The 24673-nt window shown below is 41.8% G+C and overlaps 1 protein-coding gene and 1 long non-coding RNA gene across 4 annotated transcripts in view; both read left to right on the top strand.

The window, feature by feature from the left end:
* The first annotated feature begins 4111 nt into the window (after positions 1-4111).
* LOC106582611 (uncharacterized) lies at positions 4112-6142 on the top strand. Its single transcript, XR_001323345.2, has 3 exons — positions 4112-4217; positions 4418-4541; positions 4696-6142. It is a non-coding gene; the product is annotated as an uncharacterized lncRNA (long non-coding RNA).
* A 1819-nt stretch (positions 6143-7961) lies between these two features.
* The window catches only part of ppp1r16b (protein phosphatase 1 regulatory subunit 16B), a 107249-nt gene continuing 90537 nt past the window's right edge, over positions 7962-24673 (top strand). For 2 of the 3 annotated variants that reach the window (XM_014165825.2, XM_014165824.2), the window contains exon 1: positions 7962-8117. The gene's annotated coding sequence lies outside the window, so the exon portion shown is untranslated. 3 annotated transcript variants of the gene reach the window in all.

Raw genomic sequence — 24673 nt, 5'->3', positions numbered from 1 at the left:
CGGGAACAGGACGAGTCGGACTGGGTTGACGCACTTCTGGGTCCGCACGAGAGACAGGAGCTGGAAACCCAGGGCTATGGAGGCGCACAGTCGGTCTCGATCTTACCTCCTGCACAACCCGTCTTGGCTGGATGGAACTAGTAGCCCTGTACGAGCGGGGTGCTCGTACAGGGCAGACTGGGCTGTGCAGGGGCCTGATGGTAGCCGTGCGTAGAGCGGGAGTTGGGTAGCCTGGTCCTCGGAGGCGTACCGGCGACCAGATGCGCTGCGCAGGCATCCTCCTACCAGGCTGGATGCCCGCTCTAGCACGGCACCTGCGAGGGGCTGGAATAACGCGCACCGGACTGTGCGTGCGTATGGGTGAAATAGTGCGCTCCTCAGCGAAACATAGCGCTCTCCACCCCATACGCTCCTCCATATAACCACGGGTAGCTGGCTTCCGGCTCTTCTTACGCCTAGCCAAACTACCCGTGTGCCCCCCCCAAAACATTTCTTGGGGGTGCCTCTCGTGCTTCTCCCTCAGCGCGTACTTGGCCTCGTACCTCCGCCTCTCTGCCTTGGCTGCCTCAATTTCCCACTGCGGGCGGCGATAATCCTCAGCCTGGTGCCAAGGTCCGGCCCCGTCCAGAACTTCCTCCCAGGTCCACTTCTCCCGCCAGTCCAACTCGAATTCCCTCTGCTCCTTCTTCTGCTGCTTGGTCCTTGAGTGGTGGGTGGTTCTGTCACAAGTATCTTCGTCTTCTGACGATAATGCGAAATCGTCATCAGAAAAGGTAGACCAATACGCAGCAGGTGTGCAGTTGTTCATTTTGAACATTTAATTAAATCAACACGAATACAAAAACAACAAACAAGAAAACGAACGATAAACTGACAGTCTGCAAAGCATAGGCTCAACACAGAACAATCACCCACAAATCACACACACAAACACACCCTAATATATGGGACTCTCAATCAAAGGCAGATAGACAACACCTGCCTTCAACTGAGAGTCCCAACCCCAATTAACCAAACATAGAAACACACACACCAGACTAACCATAGAATACAAACACATAGACCATCAACCAAAAACCCGGAAATACTAAATCAAACACCCTTTACACAAACACACCACCCCGAACCACATAAAACAAATACCCTCTACCACGTCCTGACCAAACTACAAAAACAATTAACCTTATACTGGCCAGGACGTGACACCAACGTTAGCAAGTTAACTTTGGTGCTTGAGTGCTGTTGTTAGGTCAGCGACCTAATGTTACGTGTATGATCTGTGTAGTAATATTATTCGTATCCCAGAGCTATTTGGTTTGCTAGTTATAGCCTAATGTTAGCTAGCTAAGATTGAACATGGTTCATTAGCTACCTGTAAATTCATTAAGGGTAGTAATGTCATGAATTAGGATTATGGCTCATTGTTTAGCTAGCTAGCTACTGTAAGCTAACGCACTTCTGTACATCGCACTGTAACGTACAATTGACCTTATTCTAGCGCCCCAAAAATGCAATACTTCCAGGTCAACTGTAATATGAATACCATTGTAAAGCACAATTTCTCCCATTTCCAGCAAAATCAATGATGAGACCTTCATGCTGCCCGTCTCTGCATAATTGAAGAAGGCAATGAGCTTCGTCTGGCCTTTTTAAAAATGACGGGTGGGGAAGTGAAACCTACTGCGTGATAGGGAAAGAGGGAGATAAGCCGTGTGGGGAAACTGCTTTTTTCACCCGATCTGTCCAACTTATCACCTCTAAAATGTAAATAAAACATTATAAAGAGTTTATATATTGTGTCATTACATACCTATTTGAAGGTTTGTGTCGAATAAAAACACTAAAACAGCCTAACCAGCTCTGTTAGGGAGATTATAATGGTTAGCAAGCTAGCCAACGTTAGCCAGTTAGCTTGGGTAATAGTGTAATAGGACAGAAAGCTCGGATCAACCCTACTCCTCGGCCAGAGCATTCAGTGTGCGCTCTGAACGCTCCTTAAAGAGTTGGGGGGGCTAAATCTTAAGAGGGTGTGAACGATGCTGAATGGGTGTAGACAAAGAGGAGCTCTCCAGTATGTGTACTAAAACGTTCAAATGCCATTTTCTCAAAAGTGAGGTTACAAGTTTATCAACTTTCAAAGCAGAATTACTTTCCCATTGTTCTTCAACTGTAGTGTATGATATACAATTTTCTAGCTCTGAGTACTTTTATCCAATGTAAAAAACACTATTTCAAATTTTGCTACATAAAACCGAAACGAGCCGGTCGGTCACATACAGTGATGAGAGGAAGCCCAGTGGCGGCAGTGGGAGGAGACGGAGCTAAATGGATTTTGTCAGACATTCGGCAAATTTTCTCATTGATGAAACATTTGATCTCCAAACAGTTTTCTGTTTCGAAAAGTAGAATCTGTATCAAATAGAGTGAACTGCATTTTGTAGACTTTAACCTTTGCAAAAGTTTTCAAAAATGGTGTTGTTTAAAGAGGGCAAGGGTGAATTGAGTTGTTGCACAGTGTATTGTTAGCAAATTTAATGTGTACGGACGAGAAAATAAACCATTTACCTGTCTGCACATGCTCGTGGATTGTTGCATTATTTGAAAGTGTAATATGGTTTGGTTGCATTATTCAATATTGTAATATGTTTTAGAAGAAAAGTTGCTCAGATTGTTAAATAGTTAGTGGCTACTGTGATATTTGCGGTCAATAGTCTACCACAGAGTCATAATACCCATAAAACCTAGCGGCCAAACACAGAAATATTTCCAATAATTTTTCCACATTTAATTTGATCCATTGTGAATTTTAGATATACTCCAAATAAGGGCTGTGTTTTATGTAGGCTTGCTCTGGCGTGTTGTTTTAATAAGGGGACTTTTATCAATATATATTCGCCTGTATTTAGCCCCCCAAAACGAAATGCTAATTAGCTGTTAATGTGGCTATCATACAGAACTACAAATGTCTATCTCAACCTTCACATTACTCACCAGGGCCATGATGATCTGGACGAGACTGCCGGATCGAGGAAAAGGTAAGACTCTCTGGATTAACTATAAATAAATTGGCTAAATTTGTTTAAATTTACAATTCTGTGAACTGTCTTGGTTAAATTTTTAATTGAAAATGGCTGTTATTTAGCTAGCTAGCTCATTGTTAGGTAGTTAGCAACAGTAGCCTGGCTAGATGGCTAAATTAGCTGTCTATTTGTCTAGCCATTTAAATGCATGAGAAATTCATAAAAACGATTTCCCTTTCATTGACTTTTATAAACCAACCATCTAGCTTGCTAGATAACTAGCTAGCTAACTTAGATGGTGAAGCTAGGGCTAGGCATTCTTGATAATGTTTGTGTCTGTGGGTGAGTGGTGGGTAGCCTACTTCAAGTACTACTTGACTTGTAGCTACACAAACTAGCTGTATTATTTTAGTCTGGCTTTTTGAGAGGTTTCAGAGATTAACTGATTCATCTTCTCGAGTCAACAGTGTGCATACTTTACTGCAGGAAAACATTGGTATGTTTGCTGTTAAATGCAGAAGACACATTTCAGTTGAATGCATTCAGTTGTACAACTGACTAGGTATCCCCCTTTCCCTTGTTACCCTCTGGACATCAGATCATTCGTATATCTAGTAGGCAAGGTTGTGTAACCTTATTTAGTCATACCTGCTATGATGGGTTTTAAATGAACTGTTTTTGAGGTAGAATTACTGTCATGTTAGTGATGCCAAATTGCAAACCTTATTTTCACCTTCTCTTTTCCAGAACCAATGTTTGTGCCTGACTTATCACCTCTCAACTAGGTAAACAGTTTCAACCTGGAACACTATTCTCCTGCTTTGGTCTGTTTCAGTCATTGCAGGAGTGTGTAAAGGGTTTTCTCCCAGCCCAGCTCACCTGACTTAAATAATCAACATACCGAATCACGGCGATAGGCTATGACTTGTAATCAGGTATGGGGCTGGGCTGGAACAAAAGCTTATTCACACTCCTGCCATTAAGATATGGAGCTGTCCACCCATTTAAGTCATTATTCTGAACTATAGGTACAATTTGGGGGGGAGGGGGTGTATTAATATCTAACTCCTGCTCCACTCTTAAGTTGAAGTTGACCTTGTTGACTGATGCCAAGGTGGCGGCTGCTAAGAAGGGAGCAGCTGCGAACCAGAGGACTGCAGCCAAGGCAGCACTGGTCCACACCTGCCCGGTCTGTCGGTGAGTAATATTGGTTGGTACTGTATGTACCTTTAGGTTCCTCTCCATGTGTAGGCTATTGTACTGGCCTGGGTTGTACAGTCAGTTTTTCATATAGGTAGTAGTTTGTTGGATCATATTGCTTAGTTTATAATGTGTCAACTTTAAATTCAATCTAAGCCACAGATGAACTTTCTCAATTTTGTACTTGACCTTTATAGATGCATACCCAAAGATTTGCAAGGAACACTTTGAAAGCAAGCATCCCAAGTTTCCAATAATCCCAGTACTGGTTGATGTGCAGGCCTAAGTGACCACACACACTCAAATGGACCTACAGCTGGGGTAAGATTCTTCCATCATTCACACACAGTAGACATAGTGTAAACCACCATGTTGTCAATAAAATTCTGTCCTCAATGCTTAAGTTGTATTGAGTCCATAGACAATTTGAGGAAATGCTGTGATCACTCATCGCCTTTAATGTTGTGATTCACAGACATACGATGACCACGATTTGAATACTGCAACTGTGACGGAATAACGTCGAGGGACATGGGCTGAGACCTTGAGTATGACTGGACATGGGCCAGATTTTTGTGACAATGACCTAAAAGGGGTGCAGAAGCACACCAGCTCCCCATTTTAAGTTTATTCCATGGGAAACCTTTTCTCTAGCTACCCCTTATTCCACACTATGCCTTTAATGCCCCATGGTCCCTCAATTTTTGACACTTTGAAATTCCCCATCTTATCTCATTAAACATGCCCTACCTTCAACCCTTTTCACTATGCTGCTTCCTTCACTTGTTCTTCTGATTTGATAACATCTAGACTCAGTAACACGTGTAAAAGTGTTGTGGTGTACTCTATTTTATTATTTTTTTATATATATACTTTTTTTTAAATACTTTTTTTCACCTGTTTAATGCTGTCCTCCTTATTCTGGGGTTCAAACTGAATGCAATGGTAAATGTGCTCCTCACAGTTGACAGTAGCAACATGGACCTTGACAAGAAGGGTGTTGATATAGCTGCGTTTAGGCATGGCTTCTTTGTTTCGAGTGTATTAAGTGTGTTTCTCATTCTGATGGAGTTGATCTAGTATTTTATATTAAACCTACCTTAAGCATCCAGCTTTTCTATTCATAACTCACCCAGCAAAATCCCAATATGCTGTTTTACATGTTGTGTTACTTGTGCTGGTCTAATTCCTAAAATGGAAAATCTGAAGAATCTGTGCGCTCTAGGATAGTAATAATAGTTCATATGATGTTCTTCGATGTCTCAGGTTTGTGACATCGAGGAATAAATCATTTAATGTTTACTTAAATTCAGATGTTTATATGTTATGTATAAAAGTCATGTATGCATTGTTCACTATTTTGATTTCTTTAAAACAATGTAATTATTGGAATTTAATGTATTAATTCGACCATTTAAAAACATTCTGCAATTCCTTAATCTAGCGTTGAATCTGCAACAGAACATGTGTTACGCAGAGTGGAACAGGGGAACCCAAGAGCAGACTCAGATGAGGAAACTGGGATGAAGTAACCAAGGTATTTTATTGCAACACAGGGGGAGATGGAGTGCAGGCCAGGGGAAGCTCAGGTGGGTTGCAGGAAACCAGGTGCGGAGGCTGAGGCTGGAGTGAGAGAGGTTGGGACAGGGAAAGCAAGTCCGGAGGGGAATCCAAGGGAGTAGTAGAGTGGGAGATCCAGGACAGAGTAGCAGGATTACGAGATGTGGGACTGGAGACAGGGACCAGAGTCAGAGCGGGCAGAACTGTAGCGGATAGGAAAACAGCATCAAGCAAGGAAAACAGGCACAACATGATAACAGGATCTGAACAGTAACAAACAGCTAGAACTGTAGACTGACTGAGCAGAGATTACGATCTGGCAGTGTGGAAGTGGCAGGACTGAGTATTTGTAGAGGTCTTGATTATGGAACAGGCTGCAGCTGGTGGGGATCTGCTCTGACTCCAGCACACAGAGAGAGAGAGAGAGAGAGAGAGAGAGAGAGAGAGAGAGAGAGAGAGAGAGAGAGAGAGAGAGAGAGAGAGAGAGAGAGAGAGAGAGAGAGAGAGAGAGAGAGAGAGAGAGAGAGAGAGAGAGAGAGAGAGAGAGAGAGAGAGAGAGAGAGATGCTTCAATACAGCAGGGCATTCTGACACCATGATTTTAATTATACTTCACCCTGTTCATAGTGTTGGCAGAACTTATAAGGGATTAAATAAAGACCTCCACTGGCTGAAGGAGACAAGGATCTGGTAAAATAAGAGTATGTTACTAATATAATCTAGGTAGCTTGCTAGCTATATAAGTTATTTGCAAAAAAACTAGCCTAGTATTCATGGCACATAAATATCTGACTGCTACTGCTATTAGGAACAGTGAACAGTAAATTAAAATGCTCAATATATATATTTCGTTTTGAATCAAGGTAGCTAGTAGATGATGTGCAGGAGCTTGCAGGGATTTGTAGTCTTGCATGATGTCTACTTTGATGCCAATTAGCATTTTTGAATCTGAGAGTAAATAGAGTGGAATATAGGGATAAAAGTCACTTTGTCCAAAACAAATTTACACGTTATCAAAACATCAAGCCAGGGTAATCCTACACGAAACACAGCCCTTATTTGAAGTCTTTCTAAAACCCACAATGGATCAAATGAATAGTGAAAAAACGTTTGGAACCATTTCCGTGTTTGACTGCTAGGTTTTAAAGGTGTCCACTGTGGGGCTCAATTTGAGCTGCGCACCTAGAATGTCGCGTTGCCAGCCACAATGAAAAGGTAAGGCAAGGATGTAACGTGAATTTAAAAGTTTAAATCTCTTTTGCCACTCCGCTCCTCAGACTCTCCATCTCAAGTAGTGGGAATAGGGCCAGAGAGATAATGCATATCTCATTTAATTTTCATGGGCTTTGAGATATTGACTCACTGCCTTTTTCTTCTCTTCTGGGGTTTAGCCAGTAAAGTTAGGGTGCTTAGAATTAATTATTATCTTCTGTGGTATTAATGTCTTTCAATTTAAGTCACAGAAGTTGAGCTACAGTACAGAGATATTGCTTTATAATTGCTTACCTGAGAGTACCTTTGAATTGTTTGTAATGTATCCAAAATCTGGTTGCTACATTCACTCCATCAGTGGCGTAACGTACTACTTAAGTTGATTTTTGGGTTATTTGTACTTTCCTTACTATATTTCTTACAACTTTTAATGGTCTAATTCACACACTTATCAAAAGAACATCCCTGGTCATCCCTACTACCTCTTATCTGGTGGACTCACTCTAACACATGCTTCGTTTGTAATTTATGTCTGAGTGTTGGAGCATGCTCCTTGCTATCCGTAAATAAATAAAAACAAGAAAATTATGTCATCTGGTTATCTTAATATAAGGTCTTTGAAATTATTTATATATATTTTTTTACTTTTGATACTTAAGTATATTTGATCAATTACATGTACTTTTGATATTTAAGTACGTTTAAAAACAAATACTTTTAGACTTTTACTCAAGTAGTATTTTACTGGGTGACTTTCACTTTTACTTGAGTCATTTTCCATTAAGGAATCTTTACTTTTACTTTTGCTGTAAGTATGACAATTGGGTACTTTTTTTCCCCCACCGCTGCACTCCATATGTGTTGTCTGTCTGCATTTTACTCGGGTCTCCTCCTTCTCTCGTCGCCTCGTCGCCAGGCCCGCCCTCGAGAAGTGACTTCTCGCTAGGGGCGTTCTCATATCTGCAGGGGGAGGCAACTAGCGACAGAGCTGCTATAGCCTTCTTGCCTGCCCAGCCACCCTGGCTTTTCTTCTGTGACGCTACTAGTTAGCTACAGGACGCTAAACGCTGCTGCACGCTTATCCCAGTGAGTGAAATTGGAACTAATGAAAACCAAGTAACAGTCGGTGAGTGCAACATTATTTTACAAATGCTATCCGTTTTTGGTTGGAGGTCTTCTGTTCGATTGATTCAAATGAAACAGCGGAAAGAAAGGAGGTATTTTCGGAGCAGTGAGGATAGCGGGATTGGGAGGGTGCCAAGAAGGCAAGTCTATAGCTTTACCGCTACATTACCGTAACCAATTCTAATTTGCCGTTGCTGGCTCCACAAATGTTGCCCAGATTCTAGAAAATGAACACATACTGATTTCTGCACTAGATATCAAGATTGTTTCAAGCCTACTTGTATGTTGTTGGCTGGCCACTTGGGATTTGAAGAGGCAACAGTGTTCGCTACACCAGTTCGTAAGGTGTAGGGAGGAAGGACCCGAAAGAAGGATGATTGTCCATTTCAATTTGAAAGATTTTGTTTCTACTCGTTCCAGAAGTCACAGACCCACACGTTCGATGGGGGAAAGACTGCCATGGGCATTTTATGATAATGTTCAGATAAATTCCAGTATTCATTCTTTTAAAGTAGCTCACAAGAGAGAGGTTCGTCTGTTTTGTATTTAGACTATTATGCGGTTTGGCAGTTTAACATAGGCTTTATATTGGTCAATGTAGAATAGTGTTCTTGTCCCAATAGACTGCTTTATTCCACTTGTGTTGGCTAATGACAAAAAACTACTAGAATGCAATTACAGAGTAGCCTAATTAGCAGTGGTTGGAAAAAGTACCCAATTGACATACTCGAGTAAAAGTAAAGATACCTTAATAGAAAATGACTCAAGTAAAAGTGAAAGTCACCCAGTAAAACACTACTTGAGTAAAAGTCTAAAAGTATTTGATTTTTAAATATACTTAAGTATCAAAAGTAAATGTAGTTGCTAAAATATACTTAATCATGAAAAGTAAAACTATTAATATTTTCACATTCCTTATATTAAGCAAACCAGATGGCACCATTTTTCTTGTTTTTTTAATTTACGGATAGCCAGGGGCACACTCCAACACGCAGACATAATTTACAAAGCATTTGTGTTTAGGGAGTCTGCCTGATAAGAGGCAGACGGGATCACCAGGGATGTTCTCTTGATGTGTGTGAATTGGACCATTCTCCTGTCCTGCTAAGCATTCAAAATGTTTTTGTTTTTTTACTTTTGGGTTCCAGGGAAAATGAATTGAGTAAAACATATATTATTTTCTTTAGGAATGTAGTCAAGTAAAAGTTGTCCCAAAAAATATAAACCTCCAAAAACTACTTAAGTAGTACTTTCAAGTATTTTTACTTAAGTACTTTATGCCACTGCTAATTAGCCTACTGAAGTAGCTCACTATGCTATGTTGGTAGCCTACTAGACTAGAGTAATTACAGCATTACTGGTAATGTAAATTGTTGCCTGGAGCTTGGTTGGTTTTGCTTACACTGTACGCATTTTGCTTGTGGTGTTCTTCCGAATCAAACATTCTTTAGGGTGTGATTCGCTCAAGATGATAACATCATAAACCTGGTATAATATTGGCCATGTCTTTTTTGTTGTTGTGGCTAAATGTGCCTTTGGTAATATGTACCGCTCTCTGGCACTTTTCTCTGGCACTTTGGGTAGTGTAGCCCTTAAATGTTTGATGTGTGGGGACGTCTTGAAAGGTTTCTATTGCTGTTTCTCTCCGCATCTGCACTGGCTATCAGCTACCTTTTGGGATGGGCCATCAGACACAATACACTGTGCCCACTGCCCACACAAACACAGTGCTCACACACACATGCTGGCAGAGCCATAATCACACAGGAACAATGGCCACACACACACCTCAGGAAGCCTTCCAACATGCTTGTTGTAATCAGATAACTGATAGAGCATAATCACTGCATGGTAAGTGAACAGGCCTAGGCATGGCTTAGAGTGGAGAGGACATTTTTACAAAGCACGGGTCATTATCAACCAACATGTTGCAATCTGAATAGAAACACAGAACATAAAAGCACTGGGTTTGGTCAGCGGGCGGGTGTGTGGATTGTGTGTGTGTGTGTGTGAGAGAGAACGTGTGTGTGTGTTGAACATAGCAGCAAGGAAATAAGCTTTCTGCTACTGAAAAATAAACAGGCTAGATATCATGTTGAAGTGGAACTGCTTTGATCGCAATCGTCATGGATTTGATCTTCTACTAGTCTACAAGCTGAGCCTCCCGGGCATCGAAGGTTTCAATATTTAACGAGAAGAGAAATCTCTAAATCATGGTGTTGGAGTAATCATGCAGAAGTTAGTTTTATACCCTAACTACAGAGACAGAATATATTATACATCCAGTTACTAGTTCCTCAGAGTGCACACGGCAGTGGATACCCAAAGCAGAAGTATAGTATTGTCATCTATTTCTGCTAGTACAGGTACATTGAGATAGTAATGTGTGTGTGTATTTTGGTGGAATGTTTGTCCTTCCCGCATTGAGCCATCTAGTGCTGCATTACAGACTGTAGTGTGACGGTCATTCTACCTCAATGGCTAAAAGACACAGCATTTCCTGTACTGTCCCCAAGCACGCTAGCCTTGCCAGCACCAATTAGTAGCTGTGTTCTACCTCACTGGCTTAAAGGGCATGTCCTGCAGACACTTTGTTGTGAGGCATGCTGTCCTATAGCCCTACACTTGCTCTACCTCACCTGCTCTACCTCTGGTTAAAGGAGAAGTTTACCCCAAATCCTGAAATTCAAATCCCAGTGATTCCATACATTTTAAAACTAGTTCAGTTGAGTTGTCCCTCTCTTCCTGGGGTGCAGAACTGAGACAGCTGCAAAAACGGGTCACGTGACTTTGCTGGATGCAGGCCTCATTCTTTTAACAATTTTTATTTATTTAACCTTTTTCCCTAGGCAAGTCAGTTAAGAACAAATTATTATTTACAATGACAGCCTACCAAAAGGCCTCCTGCGGGGACAGGGGCTGGGATTTTATATATAGTGTGTGTGTGTGTGTGTGTGTGTGTGTCAAAACACACGTCACTGCTCTGTCAGTGAATGCATGATTCACAAATTTGCGAACTATGGACAAATGTATTGTTTTATTGAAAGCATACAGGCAAATAAGTTATTTTTGTCAAGTACTATTAGGAAATGTGTACTTTTTCACCTAAAACATTTGATTTATTTGATCTAATTATTTTATGTAGCTGACTGCCACAGCAGCAGAGATGGGTAACAGCTGCACATGTGCACCCTCATGGGGGAAACCTTGCTTTGTAGAAACATCACAATATGCCCTTATATGGAGCTTGATGTCAGAGATTCTTGTTTTTCTGTGGGGGTGGTGGGGGGGGGGGGGCAGCAGTGTAGTGAAGATACTGAAGATGGTACAGTTGCGCAATAGTTTTTCTTAGAAAAACAACCAAGTACCACTGGCATAACAGTTTCTCTGGAATAATGGATTTACTTTTTCAGTAACTAAAGTTAGAAATTCAAATGTTGCAGATTGTAAAATTCATTTTCTATAAAACAGCATACTAATCAGCAACCTATACATACATGCATGCATGCATGCATGCATACACACACACACACACACACACACACCTGTCCTTTTATAGCCTATCTGAAACTGCATGACATGAGTCATCCTCACTCTCTACCAGCTTGTATAGAAAGTTGTTGTTCGTAAAACCAGTCTGTCAATGCCAAATAATAGTCAGTCCACCCTCAAAACATTAGCTTACTATGGAATTTTTCATTATGCAGTGTAGCCTATCTATAGCTGTATACAGTATTTGGCTGATATTTATACTATTTCTATAAAACAAATTACACCTCAAATAGCCTAACAATGAGGAAAAAGTAGTCAGCTTAAGGATACATTTAGCCACTATTTATTGTTGAACTTAGCAGGTTTTGTCTGGCTAATAGCTTACACAAATGGTCTTCAATCAAGGTAAATTAAATAAATATTCAATGCAGAGGCCTATAGTAGCTACAGTATGCAGCTGCGTCGCCTTGTATTTTTGTGTGCAAATGTTTTCACCACGGCCTGTAGGTCCAGGTTGTGGGCGCCGACTGTTTTCTTTACTGAATATTGACAACCCAGATAGTCTTTCCTGAGACATTGTGCTGCACGCAATTTAAACTACGGGCTCTATTCAATCCGTATTGCAGAAGTTCAGCTGTACTGCACGATTCAAATTTTAAAGGAACATTTCACGCTTTAGCATTTGTCGGCTCGATCTGAAAAATACCTTTACGTTTCTACTGCGGAATCTATAACGCTTCAGCTTTACAGATTTGAATAGAGCCCCAAGTCTTGAATGATGCATGAAAAGATATACCAGAGATAAGGGACTGTTGATTGCAACGCCACAACTCAAAACACTGGTTTTCCTGAATCAAAGCTGGGGACGAGAGACTGAAAAACAGCTTCTGTCTTTATGTAGTGCTGTTTTGTCTCTTGTCGTGAGGCGTATTTTGTCCTATTTTTATTTTTAATCCCAGCCCCCGTCCCCCGCAGGAGGCCTTTTGCCTTTTGATAGGCCGTCATTGTAATTAAGAATTTGTTCTTAACTGACTTGCCGAGTTAAATAAAAATATAATTCTATCTCCAGGCCATGAGGCTGTTAAATAGTCACGACTAGCTGCCTCTGCCCTGAATTTAGTCACTTGCAGGCTACCACCCATTACTCTACCCTGCGCCTTAGACTGCTGCCCTATGTACATAGTCATTGAACACTGGTCACTTTTTAACAATGTTCATATACTGCTTTACCCTCTTCATATGAACACAGTGTACAAAACATTAGGAACACCTTCTCTTTCTATGATAGACTGACCAGGTGAAAGCTATGATCCCTTATTGATGTCACTTTATAAATCCAATTCAGTCAGTGTAGATGAAGGGGATGAGACGGGTTTAAATAAGTATTTTTTAAAGTCTTGAGACCATTGAGATGTGGATTGTGTGTGCTATTCAGAGGGTGAATAGACAAAATATTTAAGTGCCTTTAAACGAGGTATGGTAGTAGGTGCCAGGCGCACCGGTTTGAGTGTCAAGAACTGCAACGTTGCTGGAGTTTTCATGCTCAACAGTTTCCTGTGTGTAAGAATGGTCCACCACCCAAAGGACATCCAGCCAACTTGACTCAATTGTGGGAAGCATTGAAGTCAACATGGGCCAGCGTCCACGCTGAATGCTTTTGGCACCTTGTAGAGTCCATTCCCCAGCCAATTGAGGCAGTTCTGAGTGCAAAAGCGGGAGTGCAACTTAACATTAGGAACACATTCCTAATATTTTGCACACTCCGTGCATGTCTACATGTGCAATGGCAATAACACAATAAGAACACCTCAAACTTCAATGATCAGTCTAGGCTACATATCTCTGCACGCTTGCTTTGTCGCTTTCTCTTCTCCAATGTGCCTTTTTGTATTTTGGCACTGCGCCAGATCCAGTCCATGGAAATGCAATAGCAAAAGCTGTGTCATTAGATGGCATCTCTCATTCATATGCATCTTCACTGAAGTGCTTGCTACACACAGGTTGGCAGCAGGAGTATTTACATCGTATTTACTGTTTCTGTATAATTTACTGGAAAATATGTTTCTACTTAGCAGTGTTTCCCCCACATGGGCGCACATGTGCAGTTCTTACCCGATCTTTGCTGCTGTGGCATTCGCCTACCTCAAATAATTATATCAAATAATGTTTTAGGTGGAAAAAGTACTTTTGACAAAAATAGCCATTTCGGCTGTACACATTCAATAAAACGATGCATTTGGGGATCAAGCATTCACTGACAACGGAGCAGAGCAAGGTTTGCTTCCAGCAACATCAGGAATCACGTGACTGTTTTTGCAGCTGTCTCTATCCTGCACTCCAGGGAGAGAGCGGGGGAGAGGGCAAACTCCACTGTATGGAATCACTTGGGAGTTTCAGGATTTTTGGGTAAACTTCTCCTTTGACACTGTTCTCCTTGGCTACCTCACTAACTGGCTACCACTAACACCACATTTCCTACAGTATACCCACGCATGCTTGTCTACTCCTGCTGCACCAATCAATGGCTGTGGTTCAGTGTCCACAGGAAGTTAGCTCAATGTTTGCGGCCTGTGCATAAATGTCAGGAAGGCGTGGGGCCATTGTGAGGTTTATTTTATCCTTCCTACAGTATTGTTGTGTACAGCCGAGCACAGCCGAGTAGAGTGGCGCGTTTCCACTGCTCCAGATTCCAATAGCGGTGCGCTTTACACCACTCCAGCCGACGCTTGGCATTGCGCATGGTGATCATAGGCTTATGTGCAGCTGCTTGGCCATGGAAACCTATTTCATGAAGCTCCCTACAAACAGTTCTTGTGCTGACGTTGCTTCCAGAGGCAGTTTGGAATGTAGTGACATATGGGTCTCCTCCACCATCAGTGCTGTGCCTGGAGTGCGTGCATATGCGTGTGTGTGGTGGAAGCCCTGACCTAAAAAAAAAAAACTCATCTCATCTCTGCCGTGTTGACATCTGTATGCTGTGAAATATTGATGAGTGAGTAAATTAGGCGGTGTTCTGTGTCTCTCTCTCTTCTGGACAAATCGTGTTAATTATTTGTTACGAAAACAATAACTGACTGACTTATTTTGCTGCACTTGTCATGTTTAGGGGTCTTAGGCCTAGCTACATGATCTGTAACCTGATTTGATGTGTGCATGAATTTGAGACGTAAGGGTGTGCAACTAGGTGTTGACTGTGGGTACCCAGGAGACCTCTACCTTACCATAGGTCCAGGGCCAGCTCCTTCTTGCCCTCTTGGTCGGCAGATTTATTATTTGTTCTGTATTTTTTTCAGATGGTGACGAAACATAAATATGTACAGAAAAAAAAATACGCAAGGCGTGCCCAATCCAGAGACTCAAAAACAAACGAAAGGCCTCATCGCCATCAAACAAAACCAGCAGCCTCACGTCCCTTCCAGCTAGGACACTCGCTGACTATCACCTTATTTGGCAGCACCTGTGTGCAAATAAAGGCTTGGCTCAGCATTTAGACCCGGTAGATGCTGCCACCTGGGGATGGAGTGTGGATCATGGTAGTGTGTTTGTCTATGTCCTAACACTAACCCCCCCCCCCCCATTCATAACACATTGCAGCTTTAGAAGCAGGAACTTGCAGACCAGACAGAGTTGTCCCTAACCTTGGCTGCGGGTAAGAGATGTGGTATTGAAAAGCTAGCAGTAAGAAACAACTGTGCGTGTGCGTGCATACTTTCACACGTGCTGCTGTTTATTGCCTATCCTGATTACCTAGTCACTTTTACCCCTACCTACATGTACATATTATCTCAACTGCCTCATACCCCTGCACATTGACTCAGTACCGGTACTCCTTGTGTATAGCCTCGTTATCGTTGTACTATTTATTAAAAAAAGATTTGGTACTTTTTCTTGCTTTTTAACTTTGCATTGTTGGGAAAGGGCTTGTAAGTAAGCGTTTCACGGTGAAGTCTGCATCAAATGTTATTGGTCACCTACACATATTTAGCAGATGTTATTGCGGGTGTAGGGAAATGCTTGTGTTCCTAGCTCCAACATTGCAGTAGTATCTAACAATTCACAACAATACACACATCTAAAAGAATGGAATTAAGAAATATATAAATATTAGATTGCGCAATGTGGGAGTTGCATTGACTAAATACAGTAGAATAGAATACAGTATATACATATGAGATGAGTAAAGCAGTATGTAACATTTATTAAAGTGACTAGTGTTCCATTATTAAAGTGGCCAGTGATTCCAAGTCTATGTATATAGGGCAGCAGCCTCTAAGGTGCAGGGTTGTGTAACCGGGTGGAAGCCAGCTAGTGATGGCTATTTAACAGTGATGGCCTTAAGATAGAAGCTGTCTCTCGCTCCCAGCTTTGATCCACCTGTACTGACCTCGCCTTCTGGATGATAGCGGGGTGAACAGGCAGTGGCTCAGGTGGTTGATGACCTTGATGATCTTTTTGGCCTTCCTGTGACATTGGGTGCTCTAGGTGTCCTGGAGGGCGTGTAGTTTGCCCCCGGTAATGCTTTGGGCAGACCACACCACCCTCTGGAGAGCCTTGCTGTTGCGGGCGGTGCAGTTGCCGTACCCGGCGGTGATACAGCCGACAGGATGCTTTCAATTGTGCATCTGTAAAAATGTGAGAGGGTTTTAGGTGACAAGACAAATTTCTTTAGCCTCCTGAGGTTGAAGAGGCTCTGTTGCGCCTTTCACCATGCTATCTGTGTGGGTGGTCCATTTTCAGTTTGTCAGTGATGTGTACGCCAAGGAACTTGAAGGTTTCCACCTTCCCCACTGTGGTCCCATCGATAGGGGGGGTCCACCCTCTGCTGTTTCCTGAAGTCCACGATCATCTCCTTTGTTTTGCTGACGTTGTGTGAGATGTTATGGGATTCGGGTCGCCTCAGCTAGGCCAACACATAATGTCAGAACTGGACCCGCAGCTCAAATGTAACTATGTTTTTGAAGGTTTTTTTTAATGGTTTTAACAGAAGGCGCTATGAATTGTGGGCTGCTCTAAAATATGTGAGTTGGCTTCTGAAAGATTTGGACAAAGTGAGTTTGGTGTCAGTATGATATCTTATTGACTCATGGCTGACTTGATGGCAGTATAATATTGGCATTGTACATTTTATATTGCAAGTGGGCAGTGTACATTTCCAATGTATTTAATGAGGGATTTATCACCAAATGGACAGGCTGAAATCAATTACACATATGCTGTATTGTCAGTGTGAATATGAATTTCTGCAAGTTGACAGTGTCCATTGCCAATGTCTATCCATAAGGACTTCCCATTACGAAATGGACATGCTGAATCAACATCAACAAGAAATTCTTACTTCCTATGCTCAAACATGGCAAATAGACCTTCTAGATTGATTTAGGGCATATATATATATATATATATATATATATTACTGACCAAATTATTTATTTGTGTGTGTGCACGCTATTTGGACATGGTTCGGAAGCCGACTTCCTGTGATCGTATATGGCAAATCGACAAAACAGGCCTAATGGACAAACTCAATAATATAAGAAAATTGTATGTCCATACGGTTTACTCTATAGGTATAATTGACAAAAAAATTTATAAAAATGTCACCCTTGGGACCTGACTTTGTGACCATTTCCCATATGAAAATTTATGGTGGAGTGCGCTATGGGATTTCTGGTTTATTACACTTGTAATGTTCCGGTTGCAATATGGTTTTGATGAACTGTCGTCCATTTCGGTGGTATTTGCGATTGTGTATATGGTTCGCCCAATGCCAATTTTTGTCTATTTCATGGGGGTCTTCCCTTACTTATGAACTTAGTCACCATATCTGTCTATTTTCGCAAGCTACCCGGAACATATCCCAGTCCACGTGATCAAAAAAATCCTGAAGCGTGGATTCTGATTGGTCAGACCAGCGTTGAATGGTACGAAGCACGGGCACTTCCTGTTTGAGTTTCTGCCTATAGGACGGGAGGAGCAAGATGGAGTCGTGGTCAGATTTGCCGAAAGGAGGGTGGGGGAGGGCCTTGTAAGCATTCTGGAAGTTTGTATAGCAATGGTCGAGTCTTAGTGGCGTGAGTAGGACAGTCAATACGTTGATAGAACTTCGGCAGCCTAGTCCTCAGATTTGCTTTGTTAAAATCCCTAGCTACAATAAATGTGGTTTTCAATTTCCAGTTAAGTTCTTTGAGGGCTGTCGGTTTTGGCTTGAGGTTGGATGTAAACGGCCGTGACGATGACGGAGGAGAATTCTCTTGGGAGATATTTAATTGTGAAGTATTCTAGGTCGGGTGAACAAAATTACTTGAATTCCTGTATGGTCCTAGAATTACACGAGTGGTTAATGATGAAACGCACCCCTCCGCCCTTCTGCTTACCGGAGATATTTATTCCTGTCTCTGCGATGTACTGAGAATCCTGATCTGTTTTTCATTGTTTCTCAACAGGATGTTGCTGATTGGTCCCCCAGATAGTTAGCTAACACTGTATAAGTCAGCTCTACAGTGCTAGTTTTAATCGAAGAGGTTCTCCAATGAGGCGAAACCATATCTTGTCGGTTACTGGCAAAAGTAGTTGAAACATTATTTGAAGTGGAGATTCCCTCGTGTGTTGAAGGCTGAAGTTTGTGTGCTGGCTGGGTACCAGTATTTCAGCAGCCAGACAGTCTTTTGTGTAACCGGCCTGATTTGGTACGACTAGGGAGACAATGACCCAGAATCAGGTTGACCTGAGTGCTTTAAATCAATCAAGGAAAGCTTTCTCATTATACATTATCTCGCGCTCGCTTCCACCCCCCACCGCAGTGCCAAGTAGGACACGTAATCCAGACTGAATAAAACGTCCTCCTCTAAGTCCTTGGGGATGGAGTAGGGAGTGATGGAGGGCTGGACAAACTCGAGGAAGGTAAAGAATGTTCAAGATGCTGGGGAGGGATGAAGGAAGGAAGGAAGGAAGACAGGCAGGCATTTGAGGAGGAGTGGTACAAGTAAGAGGAGAGTAGAGTTGTGTTTTCATCAAGTAGTCGATCAGGTCATTTACTAGGCCTGGGCGGTATATCTCTAACGGTATTTGAATGTTTGGTTTGTTACGTGATACGCTGTGTGTATCGTACATTTTTATAGTTTACTTCGCTACTTGAGTCATCTCTCTCCATACTACTTTCCATACAGACTTAGCCCTGCCCCTGTCACTCAAGGAGCGCATTTGTTGTTCCTCAACCATGAGACCGTTCCATTCAGTCTGCATGGTCATTGCAGCACATGCAACAATGTTGATGACAACGATGCTGTTTTCAGTTTGCTTCTTAATATAAATTCACTAGCGTTCTATAATTACACGATTGGTTTGTTTCTTACATCTGCAAACAGCTAGTTTGTCTTTTCTTAGCAAGTTGGGCCTAAATCTTTGTTAGCCAGTAATGCTAATCGCTAGTTAGCTAGCTAATAAATCTATTGAGTCAGAACAAACTTAATGAGCTATATAGCCTGATAATACCAGTGATGGTGAAGACCTAAATCAGCATGTTTGCAACGATATCTTCTAAATCAGAGGAATATGCAAAGAATGAATATCTTAGCTACATGAAGAAGCTAAGAGAGAACATTCAATGTAGCCAAATATTATAGGATCCCCTAGGAAGCGCTTATCAACACTTTGTTTCCTACCTTGTCACAATAACTCCTCCCTGGCATTTTCATTCGTTGTCATGTCAAACAATACTGTATTCAAAGTGCCCACTATGATATTCTAACAATAGAATTAGAATAATCATCCTATTTCCATGATTCCAACAGTTTCTTGTCTTACATCTGCAAGCAGAGTCTGAACATCATACAGGATGGCATTGTCACCCTCAATCCGTGCAATGTCTACTGCTATAGGTTTCAGGAGTTTCAGGCAGCTTACCACTCACTCCCTAAACGCATCATCCAAGAGGATCCTTTTGATGGGGCTGTCCACATCGGCAGACTGTGATATGGCCATTTCTTGGAGAGACTCCTTCCCCTCCAGGAGACTGTCAAACATGATGACAACACCACCCCAATGGATGTTGCTGGGCAGCTTCAATGTGGTGCTCTTATTCTTCTCACTTTGCTTGGTGAGGTAGATTGCTGCTATAACTTGATGACCCTTCACATACCTAACCATTTCCTTGGCTCTCTTGTAAAGTGTATCCATTGTTTTCAGTGCCATGATATCCTTGAGGAGCAGATTCAATGCATGAGCAGCACAGCCAATGGGTGTGATGTGAGGGTAGGACTCCACTTTAGACCAAGCAGCCTTCATGTTTGCAGCATTGTCTGTCACCAGTGCAAATACCTTCTGTGGTCCAAGGTCATTGATGACTGCCTTCAGCTCATCTGCAATGTAGAGACCATATACTTATTATATATGGATAGAAAACACTCTAAAGTTTCCAAAACTGTTTGAATGGTGTCTGTGAGTATAACAGAACTCATTTGGCAGGCAAAACCCTGAGACATTTTCTGACAGGAAGTGGATACCTGATGTGTTGTATTGACTTTAAACCTATCCCATTGAAAAACACAGGGGTTTAGGAATATTTTGGCACTTCCTATTGCTTCCACTAGATGTCACCAGCCTTTACAAAGTGTTTTGAGTCTTCTGGAGGGAGATCTGACCGAACAAGAGCCATGGAACGTTGATGTCCCATTAGACACCTGGCGCGCTAGTTCATGTTGGGTACCCTCGTTCCAATACGTTATAAAAGAGTATGCATTCGTCCACCTTGAATATTATTCATGTTCTGGTTAAAAAGGCCCTAATGATTTATGCTATACAACGTTTGACATGTTTGAACGAACGGAAATATATTTTTTCCCCTCGTTCATGACGAGAAGTCCGGCTGGCTTACATCATGTGCTAACGAGACGGAGATTTTTGGACATAAATGATGAGCTTTTTTGAACAAAACTACATTCGTTATGGACCTGTGATACCTGGAAGTGACATCTGATGAAGAGAATCAAAGGTAATGGATTATTTACATAGTATTTTCGATTTTAGATCTCCCCAACATGACGTCTAGTCTGTATCGCAACGCGTATTTTTCTGGGCGCAGTGCTCAGATTATTGCAAAGTGTGATTTCCCAGTAAGGTTATTTTTAAATCTGGCAAGTTGATTGCGTTCAAGAGATGTAAATCTATAATTCTTTAAATGACAATATAATATTTTACCAATGTTTTCTAATTTTAATTATTTAATTTGTTACGCTGACTTGACTGCCGGTTATTGGAGGGAAACGATTTCCTCAACATCAATGCCATAGTAAAACGCTGTTTTTGGATATAAATATGAACTTGATAGAACTAAAAATGCATGCATTGTCTAACATAATGTCCTAGGAGTGTCATCTGATGGAGATTGTAAAAGGTTAGTGCATCATTTTAGCTGGTTTTATGGTTTTGGTGACCCTGTCTTTGACTTGACAAAACATTACACACAACTCTTGTAAATGTACTGTCCTAACATACTCTAAATTTATGCTTTCGCCGTAAAACCTTTTTGAAATCGTAAAACGTGGTTAGATTAAGGAGATGTTTATCTTTCAAATGGTGTAAAATAGTTGTATTTTTGAAAAATTTGAATTTTGACATTTATTTGGATTCAAATTTGCCGCTCTTGAAATGCACCTGCTGTTGATGGAGTGCACCACGGGTGGCACGCTAGCGTCCCACCTAGCCCCAAGAGGTTAAGAAAAAAAGTATTTACAAAAATAATCTGAAGTAAAAAATAAATAAAGAACATTTCAGCCTCCTGATGGAGAAGAAGCACTACTGTGCCTTCTTCACAACTGTGCTGGTGTGAGAGGATCATAAGTGCTCAGTGATGTAGACACCGAGGAACTTAACTCTTGACCCATGGATGTGGGTGTGCACCCGCCCCCGTTTCCTGAAGTCCACGATCAGCTCCTTGGTCTTGCTAATATTGAGGGAGAGTCTGTTGTTGATGTCCTGGCACCATACTGCCAGGTCTCTGACTTCCTCCCTGTAGGCTGTTTTTGGGGATAGGAATTGTGGAATTCAGTTTGAAACATGGTGATTAGAGACTTGGACAAAGAGCGGTCGAAATGTCAGTGAAAACGCTTGCCAGCTGGTCTGCGCATGCCCCGAAGACCCGCTGTGGAATACCATCTGACACTGCTGCCTGAAGAGTATTGACCCACTTAAAAACCTCGGCCTCGGGGAGAGGGATCACCCAATCTTCCAGATGAGCGGGGGCCCTCACGCATGGCTCTGTGTTGTTGTTTTTGTTGAAGTGTACATAAAAGGCATTGACTTTGTCTGGTAGAGAGGCATCGTTAGGTACTGTACTGTAGCCCCTGCTGAATGCAACAGTCTTTTTTTTTGCTAAATACAATTTGTAATCTTTGAACATTTTAAGCTCAACAAACAAGTGTCCGTCGCCCTCTTCTCTCATGTGCAGAATCACCCGTTCGAGCCCTAAACTCCTGTGCAACAGCTAACCCAGGTCATGTGATTGGCTCAAAACTTAACATGGCTTCTCATTGGCTAAACCAAATCAGGTCACCCAGTTCACATGAACAGCACATTAATAAAGAATTCAACCAAACATGATCTTAAATGATTGACAGGTTGTTTCTTTGAAGCTTAAACATGAAAGTAAAATAAGTGTTTGATGCAATGCAAATACTAAATATACTCCGTAGTGAAATGTAATGATTCTAATACATGGTTTTAACAGGGTATTACACTAGTCTGAGAGAGAGAATATCAGTTTGTCCGCCTGGTGTTAGGTAGGGATTTGCATGAATCAGTGGGACCTGGAGAAAGAACAGACCTAGCTAGGCAGACCCAGGCAGTGGCCTGGAACATACGACCTGGGCTGGGTGGGCTAAGGGGAGTCCTACCCCTCTCAGTTGCACGAACACAGACATTGAGGAAGGGGAGGGCCATCCTCCTTAGTGAATTTCATAAAAATAGTGAAACAGTTTAATCTTAAGACTAACAGTACTAAATATATTCACGTCACCAAATAATGAATTAAAACACACAGTTTTGCAATAGCCTTAACAGCACTCTCTGTGGTAGCACCATGGTGCAGCCGGAGGACAGCTAGTTTCCGTCCTCCTCTGTGTACATCGACTTCAATACAAAACCTTGGACAGTCGTGGTCCTTGTCTCCTTCCATAGACTTTCGCCCTCCAACCTATCAGAGCCCTTACAGCATGAACTGACCTGTTGTCCACCCAATAAAAGGATCAGCGGATTAATCTAGTACTGAAAGCATAAGCTACAGTTATCTAGTACTGCAGTGCATAAAATGGGGTGAGTAGTTGACTCAGAGACAATAGTTGAACAGTTTTAAACAAATTAGTTTCCCCAAAAATTAAGGAGAAGTGGGAGAGAGCTGGCTATATTTCTTTTTCTTCTTTTTTGTTGTTGTTCTCACTTAGCCAGGGAATGCAGCTAGCTACTCAAACACTGAGGGATGCTATGTTAGCTAGCTGGCTATGGCTATCCAACACTGGAGCTCTTCCAAGTCAAGGTAAGCTTCTGGTTTTATAAATGTATTGCCACCGGTGAACATTGCTAAACTGATTGCTATACACCGTACTGCATAATTGTAGTGGGTTTACTAACTTGTTAGTTCTAGTAGCTATGTTGACTATGACATTAGCTAATGTGGTGACAACGATGTAGGCTGTGTAGCAGATAAAATAAAAATGTGTGTAGTGGTTATGGTATGAAGGTTTGGTTTGGGAAGTTTTTTTTTACTTGGTCACAGACATCTGTTGTGCTGTGCAATGAAGTCCAGAAGCAAAGGGAAAAGGTGAGAGGAGGAGAGCGCGTAGATACGAGAAGTAATTATGCAATGAGCAAAGTGATTGGCTGCAATTTAAAAGGGAACCGTGTGCGCGGGTGATCAGGGGTGTAATTCAAAACATTTCTTAAACGGAAGCAAATGGAACAAAACGGGATAAACATACATTCATTTGTCCAACAGAAACTCTTGTTTGTAACTGTTGGACTAATGGTTACACCCTAGATCAGCTAGATACAGGCAAGAGTGTGCAAGCCGGTATTGAATGTGTTACTGTCTGTCACTTTGATTACAAAAAAATATCTCGACCTGTGTTGTAAACGTCTATTTTTGTAGGCTAGTTTATAGCAACATCATAATGGGTATAGGGAAAACGTTTGTATCATGTAGTAGCCTACATTGAGCTGGGTCAATGGAATATGAATGCCAGTCATCAATATGCTGTAATAGAAATAAGGCCATGCTCATTAAAAAAATGGTCCTCCCTCATCTTAAACAGCAGCGACCGCCACTGACTGAGGGCCATTGTGTGTTTTCAAAGCTGTCATGTCCACGGTCTCTTGCCCCTCTCGCTATCTCTCTTTCACTCTCTCAATTCAGTTTAAGTCAATAAATGCTTATTGGCATGAATGGGTGGTTGCCACTGTTGAAAGGGCAATGTATAGGAAGTATTACATAAATGAACAATCTGTTTAGGGCAGCAATTATACTGTATATATCAACAAAAACAATTATACATGGAAAATAATACACAAAAAATAAAACAAACAGTGACAATTGGCAAACGGGGACAGCCTGAGGACATTCGGCGACGTTCCCATTAGGTCCCTTAAGGGTTCCGGTGTGATGTTATCCCACTGACGTTCTGAGAACGTTCTAAGAGCGTTGTGTAATGGTCCAAAGGGAACGTTCTTTGGGGGACATTTGTCTCGTTCCCAGGACGTCCCGGTGATATTCCCGAGGACGTCCATGGGACCATGACACAACGTTTTGCCGACTTTAGGTGGCCATTTCGTTAAGTCCTAACAACTAATTATTTTTTGCAGTGGAGAAATTAAATGTCCAAGGGCTCATGTGTATGACACGGTGGGGGATCTACTGCAGCAAGATCTACTGTATCTATGTTTTCTTCTAAGAAACTACAGATTTTCTCCTCAACAGGCAGTTCAAGAAATCCTGCAATTCTTTATTTAAATTTGAAGAGATAAGTACTTTTGAGTCATTTTGAGCAGTGGAGTAGGAAGTGATGCTCATTCTCTACT

Source organism: Salmo salar, chromosome ssa22, assembly GCF_905237065.1.
Source record: "Salmo salar chromosome ssa22, Ssal_v3.1, whole genome shotgun sequence".
Taxonomy (NCBI): Eukaryota; Metazoa; Chordata; class Actinopteri; order Salmoniformes; family Salmonidae; genus Salmo; species Salmo salar.
This window is presented reverse-complemented; position numbering and strand designations above follow the sequence as displayed.